Source organism: Podarcis filfolensis (genome assembly GCF_964270895.1).
Source record: "Podarcis filfolensis genome assembly, chromosome: 3".
Taxonomy (NCBI): domain Eukaryota; kingdom Metazoa; phylum Chordata; class Lepidosauria; order Squamata; family Lacertidae; genus Podarcis; species Podarcis filfolensis.
In genome coordinates, this window is record NC_139606.1 from 43,509,314 (window position 1) to 43,522,968 (window position 13,655).

Genomic DNA, 13,655 nt, shown 5'->3' on the forward strand with positions numbered 1-13,655 from the left:
TTGCAAGAGATAATAAAACAAAACGAAGTTAAAATTATGTGTCTTACACACAGTATCAACATAATCCTGATGAACAACATTAGGCTTTAAGGTTGTAAACTGAAACGAGATGGGCATTATTCACAGATAATTTTGTATTGTAGTTTAAGTTAAGTTTTCAGAGTTCAAGCCTTTCCCCAAAGCTACGCTTTTCTGAATTTGAAAATTTGCTTCCTAGTTCCAGATGTAAACAGGTGGGATGTGATTACTCAGCGGTGACGGAAATCTCAAAGTTACCTAGGGCTGGCCCTAGACCAAGTAGTGGCCCAACCTCTATTTGTTCAGTTTTTCAATACCCTTTCTCTCCTCCCTCCCTTCCTCTATATATATTATTTATTTTTGTCACGGAAGACCAAAATAAATTGCACATGGATTTGATCACAACCTTTCTTATACACACTGCTGCCTGAACAGGCACACACGCTGTAATCTTTTTTTCTTACAAATAAAAACAAACAAACAAACAAGGAATGTTAATGCAACAGCAATGCAAGTCAGCTTTTCCAGTTTTGTTTCTTTCAGGTGAAGAGGGCAGCTGATAGAAAACCCTGAACCCAAGGACTCACTGGGGACATGCACCCCTAAATCTGGCCCTGAAGGTACATGCTCCCCCTTCTTCTTAAATATTCCTGGGCTACTTTGTTAAGATTTTTTTTAAAAAAAGACAAATAATGGTTCATTTCATATTAACATGAATTACCTGGGGGTCGTGGCTAGACTGTGGTCACATCGACATCCTACATTAAAAGCAAATTTATATCACTTTTACACCCAAACATTCCTGGGAACTGTAATCTACCCCTCACAGAGCTTCACTTCCCCACACCTTTAACGAACTACAGTTTCCATGATTCTTTGAGAGAAGCCATTAGCTTTAAATATATGGTGTGGATGTCACTGTCATGCTGGAGATCTTCAAGGAAGGGGCTGGACCTGCTGGCAATGTTCTAGGTCTGGTTTTCCTGGTCTGAGCAGGGGGTAGACTAGTTGGGTTCCCAGATCCCTCCAGTTCAAATGGTTCTATGAGTGAAAGGTAGGCACAAGGAGCCTTCTTGCTTGACTTTCGAGCCCCTAAATGCTGGTTTTGTGGGACAGCATATAAGACCTTAGATCTAATAACTGTGGCCGCAATGTTTGAGGAGCAATACTAAACTCTCAGTAGGGTTAGGTTAACCTGTTAATTGTAGGTTCCCATGGCTTCTAATTTTCCCAGTCTTAAGTTCAGCTCTCCACATTTCCATATATCAGTTTCCCCCTTTTTTAACGTAATTATGAACATTCACCTGCATTTTATGCAGTTTTCCCAATCTACAGTTCTGAAAAGTAATTTCCCCTGACACAGCACATTTTTCTATATTATTTGCATGAATGTATACATGTTAACAGGGATGCGGGTGGCGCTGTGGGTTAAACCAGAGCCTAGGACTTGCCGATCAGAAGGTTGGCGGTTCGAATCCCTGCGATGGTGTGAGCTCCCGTTGCTCAGTCCCAGCTCCTGCCCACCTAGCAGTTCGAAAGCACGTCAAAGTGCAAGTAGATAAATAGGTACTGCTCTGGCAGGAAGGTAAACGGTGTTTCCATGCGCTGCTCTGGTTCACCAGAAGTGGCTAAGAGATGCTGGCCACATGACCCGGAAGCTGTACGCCAGCTCCCTTGGCCAATAAAGCGAGATGAGCGCTGCAACCCCAGAGTCGGTCACGACTGGACCTAATGGTCAGGGGTCCCTTTACCTTTACACATGTTAACACATACTTTGGTCTATGCATTTTTGCACACATTACTTGGGTTGCAAAATTTGGAGAAGTGTGCATTCCAAAGGATCACCGTGTTTCAGTTTGCATATTGTTTTGTATGCTGCAGATCAGAGAGGTTTGCCTTTAAACGTGAACGGAATCCATTTTCTCCCCCATTCCTAGATACCAGAAATTGCTGGATGCTGCATAGCTCCCTCTCTGCAGGCAAGAGCCTCTCAGATGCAGCAAAGGAAATCTCTTGAGTGGGAAAAGTAAGACGCAAATGATGTGATGCAGTGAGGCGAAGAAGACATGTGGCACGATTGGAGGCTTGTTTCTGTCTGGGCTGCCACCCAATAAACGCAGGCAGAGGCTCTCACTTGCAAGGAAGAACGAGGCCTTTATTCAGGCAAGCAGACACAGCACTCCGGAGTCCCGATTCAAGAGTTCAGGAGCAGGGCAAGAAGTTCAGAATAGGGTTGAAATATACTCAGAGTCGCAAAGTGATTTCATGCTCTTTATTCAGCTCATAGTGGTGAGGAGGAATGAATGTCCCCTCAAAGTATCTGCTTATATACATTATTTACACAATGGGCTGCACATGATTGGCTAATTCCGGAATTCTACTGTAAGCCAATCAGGTTGTGGATTCACTTCTATCTGGAGCATGATTGGGTGGTTTCTGCCAACCAATCATACTGCTGCATTGTTCTAGGACCAATCAGACTGCTGCATTCTGAATCCTATTGTTCTAGGACCAATCAGACTGCTGCCTTTTGGATCCTATTGTTCTAGGACCAATCAGACTGCTGCAGTTTGGATCCTATTCAACTCAGTACATAACAAGGGTGAAAGCGATGAAGATGTCCCAACACATTTCCCTGCTGCTCCCACCAAGAAGATGCAGAATGGTGTGCTCAGTTGCAAGATTTTCTTGCCTTGTAGGAGCATCATGATTTCAAGCATGCGTTACATTGGGGTGGGCAGGTCTGTTCCCATCTGCAAGCAAGGTGCCTGGTTCTAGGAGACGACACTGCACCCTCTTGCCCAAGCTCCTGTTCAGTCGCTGCCAACCCAAACCCAACAGCGCTGTGGGGCTCATGATTGCTTACTCTGAATAAATCCCAATGAGGAGAGGAGTGCAGAAAGAAGAAATGCCATGGTACACCCAAAAAGGTTCAGTCCTCTATTGTCTCCTGAAACAGATGGATGCCAACCGAATCCCAATTACGTAGTTCAGTGGCCGTTAACGCCAAGTGTGTATACAAAGGCCGTTCTATATTATGGTTCTGAATCAAAATGACAAGTGCTTCACCCAACAGTCCAAGTGTCCCAAAAGATATAGTTCAACAGAACTGAAAAAAGAACTAGAAACAACAAACCATAAGGACAGTCAGGAGAGGGCATAATTTCAAGAGAGGAAAGGCTGCTAACACAGTGGAGAGAGCAGGGATGAGATTCTGTGACTCAGCTTTTCATGACCAAGTTTTATGAAACTGTAACTATCCATTTTTAATTAAAATAATTAAAATTTACAGGTACTTAAGAGCATTGCCTATGCCACATTTCAAAATTCAATATGTTTTTTCTAAATGTGGTCCGTTATTCCTTAGAGGTCTAATCAGGAACTCGATCGCCCTTGTTAATCACATCATCCCACTGCCATTTACTTGTGGAACTGAGCCATCATTTCCACAATTGCAGGATGTCCAAGGACAAAAGAAAACAAATTGCTTCAAATAAAACGGAAAATGTCTTTCATTTCACATTATAGTTGCTGACATTTTTTGGGGGGGGATAACAATATGAGGCACTTGAATTGCAGCTGCTAAGGTGATCCATTATTTTTATTCTATTGAGTGGAATTCCAAAAGAATGAAGTAAAAACTGAAGACATCCAGAGAGGATGTTATATAGCTCTTCCAGCATGTAATTGATTTCAAATGTGTATTTTCAAAATTACTTTTTAACCAATGCTTTAAAAAGAAGAAGAATGAATTCTGTCCAGCTGCTGGGAGTCATTATTTTCTGACCTGTTTTTAATACCCCCATCTATTCCAATGGTTCCAGTATACAGCCTGGTCTGAAAGGACTGTTTGGAGCTCCCTTGAAGGAGTGTAGTAAATGCTGCTTATAGTCAAATGGTGTACAATGAGGAGTTGCTTTCACCATTGAAGCCTATACAGGTGCTATATTATTCCAGTGCCAGATTTACGTACAAGCTAAACAAGCTATAGCTTAGGGCCCCACTCTCTTGGGGGCCCCCAAAAAAATTAAAGGGGAAAAACACTGGATGTACATTTCCATAATATAAGATAAAAAACAAATAAAATAAAACCTACATACAGCAACAGTGTTTTGTGTTGTGTTGTGTAGGCTCCTATGATGTAAGTTAATGGGCCCCGCCTGCTAGCCTGCTCCCAAAAATATCACTGGTTTGCTCATTTCTATATATAGGGTGCCTACATTCTGCATGGACTGGTCGCATGGCAACATGTACAAATGGCTTGAGACACCTATTAGGTCCATAAATTACACCTATTAGGTCCATATATTCAACACAAAAAACAGCGACAATTTGTTGCTGACAAAGGACAGCTAGGCATATAAAGGGCCCCTTTACCTTCAGTAGCTTAGGGCCTCATCAAACCTAAATCCAGTCCTGATTGCTTCTGCATCCTTTTGAGAGGGTCTGCTTGGGGAGGATAGTCATTATTGACCCAAGGAGTTAACTTTTTTTTTTGCCTCCTTAAAGTGCAATCCCATATATTCTTAAAATCAGAAGTATGTATTCAATGGCTTGGACCCGAACATTAGTCATACTCAGAGTAACCAACTGAAATTAATGACCATGACTAACTTGAATCCATTCATTTCACTGGGTCTACTTCAAGTAACACAAGTGTTTATAACCTTAATGTCCAGAAAATGCTGGGAATGAGAATGGGCTGTTTTACCTCCCTCTTCTATTTAATTGCTTCCCTCTTCCCTTTTCTAGCCTTGCATTATACAGGAAGCAAATGAATTGAAGTCAGTGGAGATAACAAGTGTAAAAGTAGTTCATTATAATTATAATTTTCCTCTGCTTTTAATTTTAATATAAAATAGCACTTTGATAATTGCATCACAAATTAAGGACAGTAGGTATTAAGAGATGCTTGATACATCTAAATAGATATTCCAATATCTAATTAATTTTGGGGAACTTTCATTATTTAAACAAGCAAACTGATTTGCTAGAAAACAAAAGATTCAATTAAAAACTCAACCTTTAATAGTACCCTTAGAAGCCTTATTTCAATTATTTGACTCAGCCTGGGCTTTTTCTCCCCTAATCAAACTAACAATTACACAATGAAGGTCTATTATTTATTGAACGTGTGGGTCGGGAACAGATGTTATGAAGAGTTCAGAGAATCCTTAAATTTTGATTGTTTTATTATTTTACAAAAGCATAGGCAGTCTGGAGTTAGTAAGATATATAACTTTTCTGAAGTCTTGCTCAAGCCTCAGGTAGGGGGCTTATTTCCCCAAGCAATTGTTTCTTTTATATTTTCCTTTATGCATATATATTTTGATGTATAAATCCCACTCTATGGTAACGGTTACTTTTTCTCTCACACCCACTCTCTCCCTCTCCCTCTTGGAAGTGAAAACCTTGAACTTTACATCACAGATAAGATCATAGTCAAAATCCAATAAAAAATGAGATACCTGAAATCTCAACTGTGTTTTTGATTTCTTTATATATGGCACAGCTCACTTAAATCCTGACCTTTACTGCAATATTCTTGGACATCCATCCCTTCGGGCTGGATTAACTATTAGATAACCTATGCTATATAGAGTGCTCAAAATATGTTCTCTTGCGCATGTAATCTAGTGCTAAAGTGAGGAGTATGCCCTTTTGGCAACATTGCAATCTCTTTCGGCACCTTCCACTGCTGTCATACTGATGCAAAACTTTGTAACTGCTCCAGTCAGGCATGGCACAACTTAACACCGCCACAATTCCTGAAGTTATTAAACTCAGCCATGTGTACATTGCTTTGGTATGTATAGCACTTCAGTGTGTGATCAGGGTATTTCCTGTCCACCCAACAACTGCAAAACTGTATCCATTGGCTTTATAGTCTTAAATGAGTTTAAGAGTTCCTGCTGCTCTATAAGAATCCCTGGTCCTTCTGCAAGGGTGCTAAGGGAACTGTGTGTGTGTGTGGGGGGGGTATTTTTAGCCTTCTCCCCAACCTACCATTTTCTGTATTTTGGAGGAAAGCTGCAACACTTAAATCAATATGTGAAACCAATGCCAGTTTGCAATACTTTAGAAATGCCGTTGGAGGGGAGAAAAAAGGACTGCAGCAAAATATAAACCCAGAGCCGTCTTTACCCAGGGGTGCAAGGGGTGTGGGGCACCTGGATGCCAAATTCTTGGGGGCGCCAGGCGCCCACCGCTGAAGCCCCCTAAGCTCTTAACTATTTACCTGTTTTGAAATAATAATTTTGATCAAGCTAGAAAAGCAAAATACATATATACCTAGATATTACCAAAATGTATACCTACTGTTTCACTAAAGGACTTTTGACTTTGTGCGCTCATTTACCAAAGATGCGCTGTGCCAGCAGCGGCGCTTGTCATTCACAACAGTGGCTCTTGTCAAACTCAACAACGGAGCTTGTCATTCTCAATGGCGCCGTGCACGCGAAATTAACTCTCTTACATCATAATAAAAGTTAATTTGGGGGCTAAACTAAATTTGGGGGTGCTGGGCGGATCTTTGCACCCCAGCGGCACATATGCTAAAGACTGTGCTGTATAAACCCCCAACAGTTAGCTAACCTATAGATTGTCCCAACGAGTTTCCAGGATGATGCTAAAGTGGCTCATATATTTAAGTCATATATGATGAGTGTAAAGATAAAAGAAAGCACTTATTCACACAGCACATTGCTTCACAGGAGACAGTGATGGCCACCAACTTGGATGGCTTTATTAGATTAGACAAATTGATGCAGGAGGCTATCGATGACTATGAGCCATGGTGGCTATGCTCTGCCTCCATAGTTTGAGGAAGCTATGCTTCTGAATAACAGTTGCTTAGCACTACAGAAAGAGAGAGTGCTCTTGCTCTCGGATCCTGCTTGTGGGTTTCCCACAGGCATCTTGTTGGCCACTGTGATGACAGGATGCAGAACTAGATGGACCATTGGCCTTATTCAGCAGGCACTTATGTACCAGGGTTCCAAGAAGCACTTATGAACCTGTATATGTGGGAGTCATAGATGAATCCTGTTAATGGGCGAGAGAATTCTAGGGGAAAATAACCATGATAAAATGCAACCAATCCCAAGTCTTGTATTCACATTAGGAACGGGCTTAAAAACCCTTCTGATTCAAGCTGCTTCACATAGAATCACTAGATTGGGAGCTCAGTCTAGTACAACTCCCTGCTGATGCAAAACAAACAAACAAAAAACCCCACTACTACAACGTCCCTGCTTGGAAACCATCAATGAAGGGGATTCCACCACCTTCCCAGGCAGTCTGTTCCACTGTCAAAACAGCTCACATTGGGAGGATGCTTCCCCTAATGTTCAGTCTAAATCTGTTTCCTTCTCATTTGAACCAACTGGTTCTGGGTCAATCCTCAGAAACAAAATATAGTCCATCAACTACATGACACCATATATGTAAGCAATCTCTGCCTTCAAGTTCCAAAACCTTAACAATGGCTGCTGATTTACTGCCTGGACTGTAGCTCAGAGGCACTGAGCTGGGGTGCCAATATTAAAACTGCATCTCAGTGCAACACAGTTGAACCCCCCCACCCCACCCACAAAAAGGTGTCAGGTGGCATCTGGGTCTTAATCACAAGTAATGGGAGAAAATACCCCTGGCTTCAGTTAATTTATTTATTTAAAACATTTAGGTACTACTTAATTATTCACATTTTGTGGAGATATGTAAAATAATGGTATCCTGCACGCCACAAAGAACACAATAAAAATGCACACTGCAGCAGGATTTGAGAAGGTTTGCTTGGCTGTCTATATATGGCTCTCTTCTCAGCTCAGGGAAAACACAGCATTTAAAGCAGAAAGAACCATTAAACATGGTTCTGTGTAAGATCCATAATCCGTTCATCTTACATTAAAGCTGATAAATTGTAAATTATGTACTATGTTTCTAATATAGCCCTAAACTGATCCAACAGCAAAGTTTTCAATACCAGAAAGCAATTAAAAGAAAGACAGCCTCAGCAGGTGAATGCAAATTATTTCGTTACTAGAGACCTGATCAAATAAGACAATCTAATTAACCGGTGATCAAATTAAGCAGAAGACTCTCTGAGTGAGGTGTAATTAACTGGAATTGTCTGTATTATGTAGGGTGCAATCTACCATCCAATTCCTGTGAAAGCTCCATTGAGATGAATGGGATTTTATGTGAAATAGCATCTGACAAGTTGCACACCTATTCTGTTTTTTGAAATATGCATTATATGAGAAATTAGGCCAGAGTCCAACATTTAGCAAGGACTGTAGGAAACGTCTTGATGTTTATTGGTCTTCATAAGCTCGTCAGCCCAAGTGGCAAGAACAGAAAGGGGATTGTGAGGACCTTCAAAAGGTTCACTCTGAACTGTGTGAACGGGCATTAAAATGGCAAGTGTAATTCAATTTAGCAAATGTGAAATGATGCACACAGGGGCAAAAACAATCTAACTTATCGGATCTGAACTGGCAGGGACCAACAGAGAAACAGCTCTTGGGAGTCACAGCGGGCAGATAAATGGAAATGTCGACCCAGAGTGCGACAGCTGTGAAAAAGGGAAATTGTTTTAGGGATCATTAGGAAAGGGGTTGGAGATGAAAGTGTGATATCATAATGCAGTTATAAAAATCTATGGCATGAGCAACATTTGGAATACTGTGTTTAAGCTTTGGTCTACTCAGCTCAAAAAGAATATTGTTGAGCTGGAAAAGGTTAAGAAAAGGGCATCCAAAATAATAATGAGGCTGCACTATTCCCCTATAAGGAAAAGTAAAGGTTACAGCGCTTGGGACTTGAATTCTTGATATACATTTTTAGCCTGCCTTTCACCATGTGATTCTAGCTCATTTCAAGTAAACCATTAAATACGTAAAACATTACTAGTCCGTATTAAATCTTTTTTTAAAAAAAATTATGCTTTTCAGGTTTATACATTTCACTAATTTTACAATCATTTTAACATTTCAAAGCTTGACTTCTTTCCCCCCTTAAATTTATTTTTAATATCTTCTGCATATCCTAATTAACTTCATTTGCTCATTTATTGTTTACTTTAAATATATACTCTTATAAAACTGCAGGTTATTGCAATAATTCTGCCAATGTTCTTATATGTTTACAATTTATCTGTAAATATTCAATAAACCATTTCCAATCTTTCATAAAAGGTTTGTTATCTCGATTTCTTATTCTTCCGTTAAGTTTCACAATTTCTGCATATTCTGTAAGTTTTTGCACCCATTCTTTCTTTGCTGGGACTTAGGCTGTATTAAATCAAACCAGAAACAGTCAGAAACGGCAACAATTCCACAGTGGGAAATATCTTCTGATCTTATTCTCTACCCCAAAGGCCTGTGGAAAAAAAGGGGCCTCTTGACCTGACATAAAGGGTATACAATGAAGAAGCCAGGCACACCTTGGACAGGGAAGCCAGTGTGGTGTAGTGGTTAAGAGCGATAGACTCGTAATCTGGGGAACCGGGTTCACGTCCCCGCTCCTCCACATGCAGCTGCTGGGTGACCTTGGGCCAGTCACACTTCTCTGAAGTCTCTCAGCCCCACTCACCTCACAGAGTGTTTGTTGTGGGGGAGGAAGGGAAAGGAGAATGTTAGCCGCTTTGAGACTCCCTAGGGTAGTGATAAAGCGGGATATCAAATCCAAACTCCTCTTCTTCATTTCACAGACTGAGTGCCACCAAAGAGAAAAATCTCTCACTTCTGAAATTCACAGGATGGCAGAATTGCCAGCAGGGTTTCCACTGCACATCTTAATGGGATGAAATATGTTAAGTTTGGAAAAGGGTAAGGCGAGCATGTTTGGATAGAGAAAAATATTCCCTCTCAAAATACTAAAATCCAGGATTATTTAATGAAGCTGAATGTGGGAAGATTCAGAGAGTTCTCCTTCATACACCAGTTGAACCACGGAATTTGCTACACAAGATACACTGACGGCCACCAATCTAGGAGGTTCGAAACGTATTTTTTATTTATTTCATAAAACCTATATGCCACTTGACAGTACATAAAATAAAATCCCCCCACCTTGGGAGGACAAAACTATTGGCAAATACTAGTCATGATGGCAATGTATACATTTCCTCCGATATCAGTGGTGATATGTCTGCGTATCCCTGTTGCTATAGAGAGTCCTATTGCACACACGTCCTGCTCGTGTGATTTCCTCTCCCATCTGGTTAACCACTGGGCGAACAGGATGAGGAACTAAACTACTTTTGGCTTTATCTAGGAAGGATCTTCCTATGCTCTTGATGCATCCTGATGATAGGTTGGGGGCAGGGGTTGCATTTAGGAAGCAGCCTTCTTCCTACACATTTGCAGGTTTAAGCAAAATACAGCCAACCACTGACAGATCTCTTCCTCCGCTGACGATTGGTTGATGATTATTGCTGTTTCCTGCTTACCTGGAAAATGGAAATGAGGACACTTCATGACAATGTTACCCAGGAAAATATCCAAGTGCCTACCTTGAAAATATATTCCATTCTGTGGTTCTAAAATAGTGGTTGGGATATACTTCTAAAGTCTTTCCTTGCCTGTAGCTGTTTTCAGTAAGTCTAACCCCGGGTGCAGTGGAAAGGGGTGGGATGTGGGATGCGTACACACCATAAATTTAAAGCACATTATCTTCCCCCAAAAATCCTGGGTACCATATTTTGTTAAGGTTGTTGGAAACTGTAGCTCTGGGAAAGGTAAGCTAGTGTTCCCAGGATTCTTCGAGGAAGTGATGTGTTTTTAATGCATAACGTATACTTAGCCCAAGGAAGCCCTTCCAGGATCCATCACTAGCCCAGGAAAACCTTCATAAAGAGTTAACAAAATGTTTTTTAAAATGTGGTTTCAGGACAGCAGCATGTTCATTCACTGTAGCTTTCCTGAAGAGAAACAACTGATAAGGTTTACAGTTTATCTGCTGATAAAATTGAATTAATTTGAATTAATGTCTTCATTTTATTATCTACTGTGCCCTTGAAACTTTGCAGCATTTGCTTACTAGATCCTCAATCGTATTATAGTTTTTTTGGAACTCAGTAGAACTTACTTCTTAATAGACATGCAGACGATTACACTGTTAGAAGAAATAGGTTTAAAAATGCACATGGGCAGAAAGATGAAATACATTTTTATATGCAAAAATTCATTTATTTAAAAAAATTATAAACCACAATAAAAAGGCTTTCCAAGCGGAGTACAAGTAAAATTATAGATAAAACATTACATTACAATAAAATGCATTAAACATTAGCACAAATGTATTCTATTCTGACTTCCCTGCAATTTACCATGCTAATATAAAATTTCAGCAAGACCCTTCAATCTAAGGTTGTGACTCTAAGTACATTTATTTGAAAAATTTCCACTGAAAAGAGTATGAAATTACAGGATTGAATACACCTAAAGCTGCAATCTTATGCACATTTACAGCAAATCAAGCCAGTCCCACTTAGCACAGTGAAGAAGAGGAGTTTGGATTTGATATCCCACCTTTCACTGCCTTTAAGGAGTCTCAAAGCGGCTAGCAACCTCCTTTCCCTTCCTCCCCCACAACAAACACTCTGTGAGGTGAGTGGGGCTGAGAGACTTCAGAGAAGTGTGACTGGCCCAAGGTCACCCAGCAGCTGCATGTGGAGGAGCGGAGACGCGAACCCGGTTCCCCAGATTACGAGACTACCGCTCTTAACCACTACACCACACTGGCTCTCAGTGGAACTTACCTCGGAGTAAACATGTAGATAGTTGTGCAATTAGAGTATTTATATAGCTTTTCCCATTGTGCATTAAGTTCAAATACATCATTACATTAAACCTTACAACAGCTACCAGGATAGGTATGTAGTATGAGCCCTTTTCTAAATGGAAGGTTAATGCCAATGAATAAGATCTTGTCTTAACAGATAAGTTCATACCTAAGAACTGGACTCAAAGGTTCCAGTTAGTAGCACACATGTTTAACCACTACCCCTATTTCAGTAGCCTGCAAGAGCTCATACCACAATAAACCAAGATACCATCACAATTTTTGACTTTCATGAAGACTCGTTTCCCACTTAGATGCATTTATAGTCTCCAGCTAATTATTTGACCACCTCAATGAGTTTTCCCCCAATATGCCATAATCATTATTTTCCTCATTTCCTGGAGGAAAAACGTGTTCAGTTTTCAGATGTGTTTGAGACAGGGAGTTTTGCTTGCCTTTGTGTGGGAGAAATTACTGGCAGGAAATTAAGCTAAACGAATTAGTTTTGCCCTCTATAGAGAGGTCTGTAATGTTTCCCATCTCACTGCCTTGTCTCAATCCAGCTTTCTGTCAATGTCCACTCCATTGTACTGTACTCAGAAACCTTTATACTGGTTGACATTTAACTATTCCGGAGGACGATAGCTGTTGTGGCTACTGAAGGAGATAATAATTGAAAAGAGACAGATTTTTTGATAGCTGAAGATTATTTGTTGCCATTGCTTTAAGAGTACCAGCACAAAAACCTTTGATTACAGCTCCCAAATTCAAAGGGGAATCTGTGAAGAGAAAGGATAAAGATGTCATATTGAACATTATCCACACTATTAAATGGATTCCTTATTTCACCAAAATGGCCAAAATCTCCCCCAGCAAGAATGGCACAGAATACCAGATATACAGTAGTTATTAAAATATATAGACTATTTTATCCTAAGGACTCAAGAGTACCTAATATCTATACTTAGTAATAGTTCTTCCTACTTCCTGCCAGAGGCATCTACATTTGTTCTACTGTCAGATGGAGAGACCACAAACACTTCAGAAAGAAAACTCAGAATGCAAGTGTTGACAAAGTTAACATGACTACAAGTTATGAATGCCCTGCAGAGGTCAGTTAGCTGTCCACGTGGAACACTGCATTGCAATTAGTCAAAAAAGGATTTGTACTGGTGTGAAAGAATCATGCCAACAATGCAGTGATCCATCCATACATGAATGGGTTTAGAAATTCTAGGGCACCCAGAGGCCTCATAATAGCCACAATGGGTGGGTCAGCTCAAAGACCTGATGAGATTTCGGATGCCGAGTAGAAGCTAACTGAGCAAAACTCAGTAATTAAGACAACCAGCACTTTTGTTATACAGTGGTACCTCGGGTTAAGTACTTAATTCGGTCTGGAGGTCCATTCTTAACCTGAAACTGTTCTTAACCTGAAGCACCACTTTAGCTAATGGGGCCTCCCACTGCTGCCGTGCCGCCAGAGCACGATTTCTGTTCTCATCCTGAAGCAAAGTTCTTAACCCGAGGTAATATTTCTGGGTTAGCGGAGTCTGTAACCTGAAGCGTCTGTAACCTGAAGCGTCTGTAACCAGAGGTACCACTGTATTCCAAAATGCTAAACAAAAGCCTATGGTTGCATTTCTATACAGTTACCACTTAACTCAAAGGAATTTACTCTGAGTTGGCATGTATAGGACTAAGCTATAAATCCAGAACTGTTAAAAACCAATACAGGATATGCAAGTGGAGAGACCCAGGTTTTGTTTTGACTTGTCTGCTGGCTGTTTATGTGCAATTCTTGCGAAGTGCTTCTCAGGGAGAAAACACTTGAGCAACACCTCCAGAGA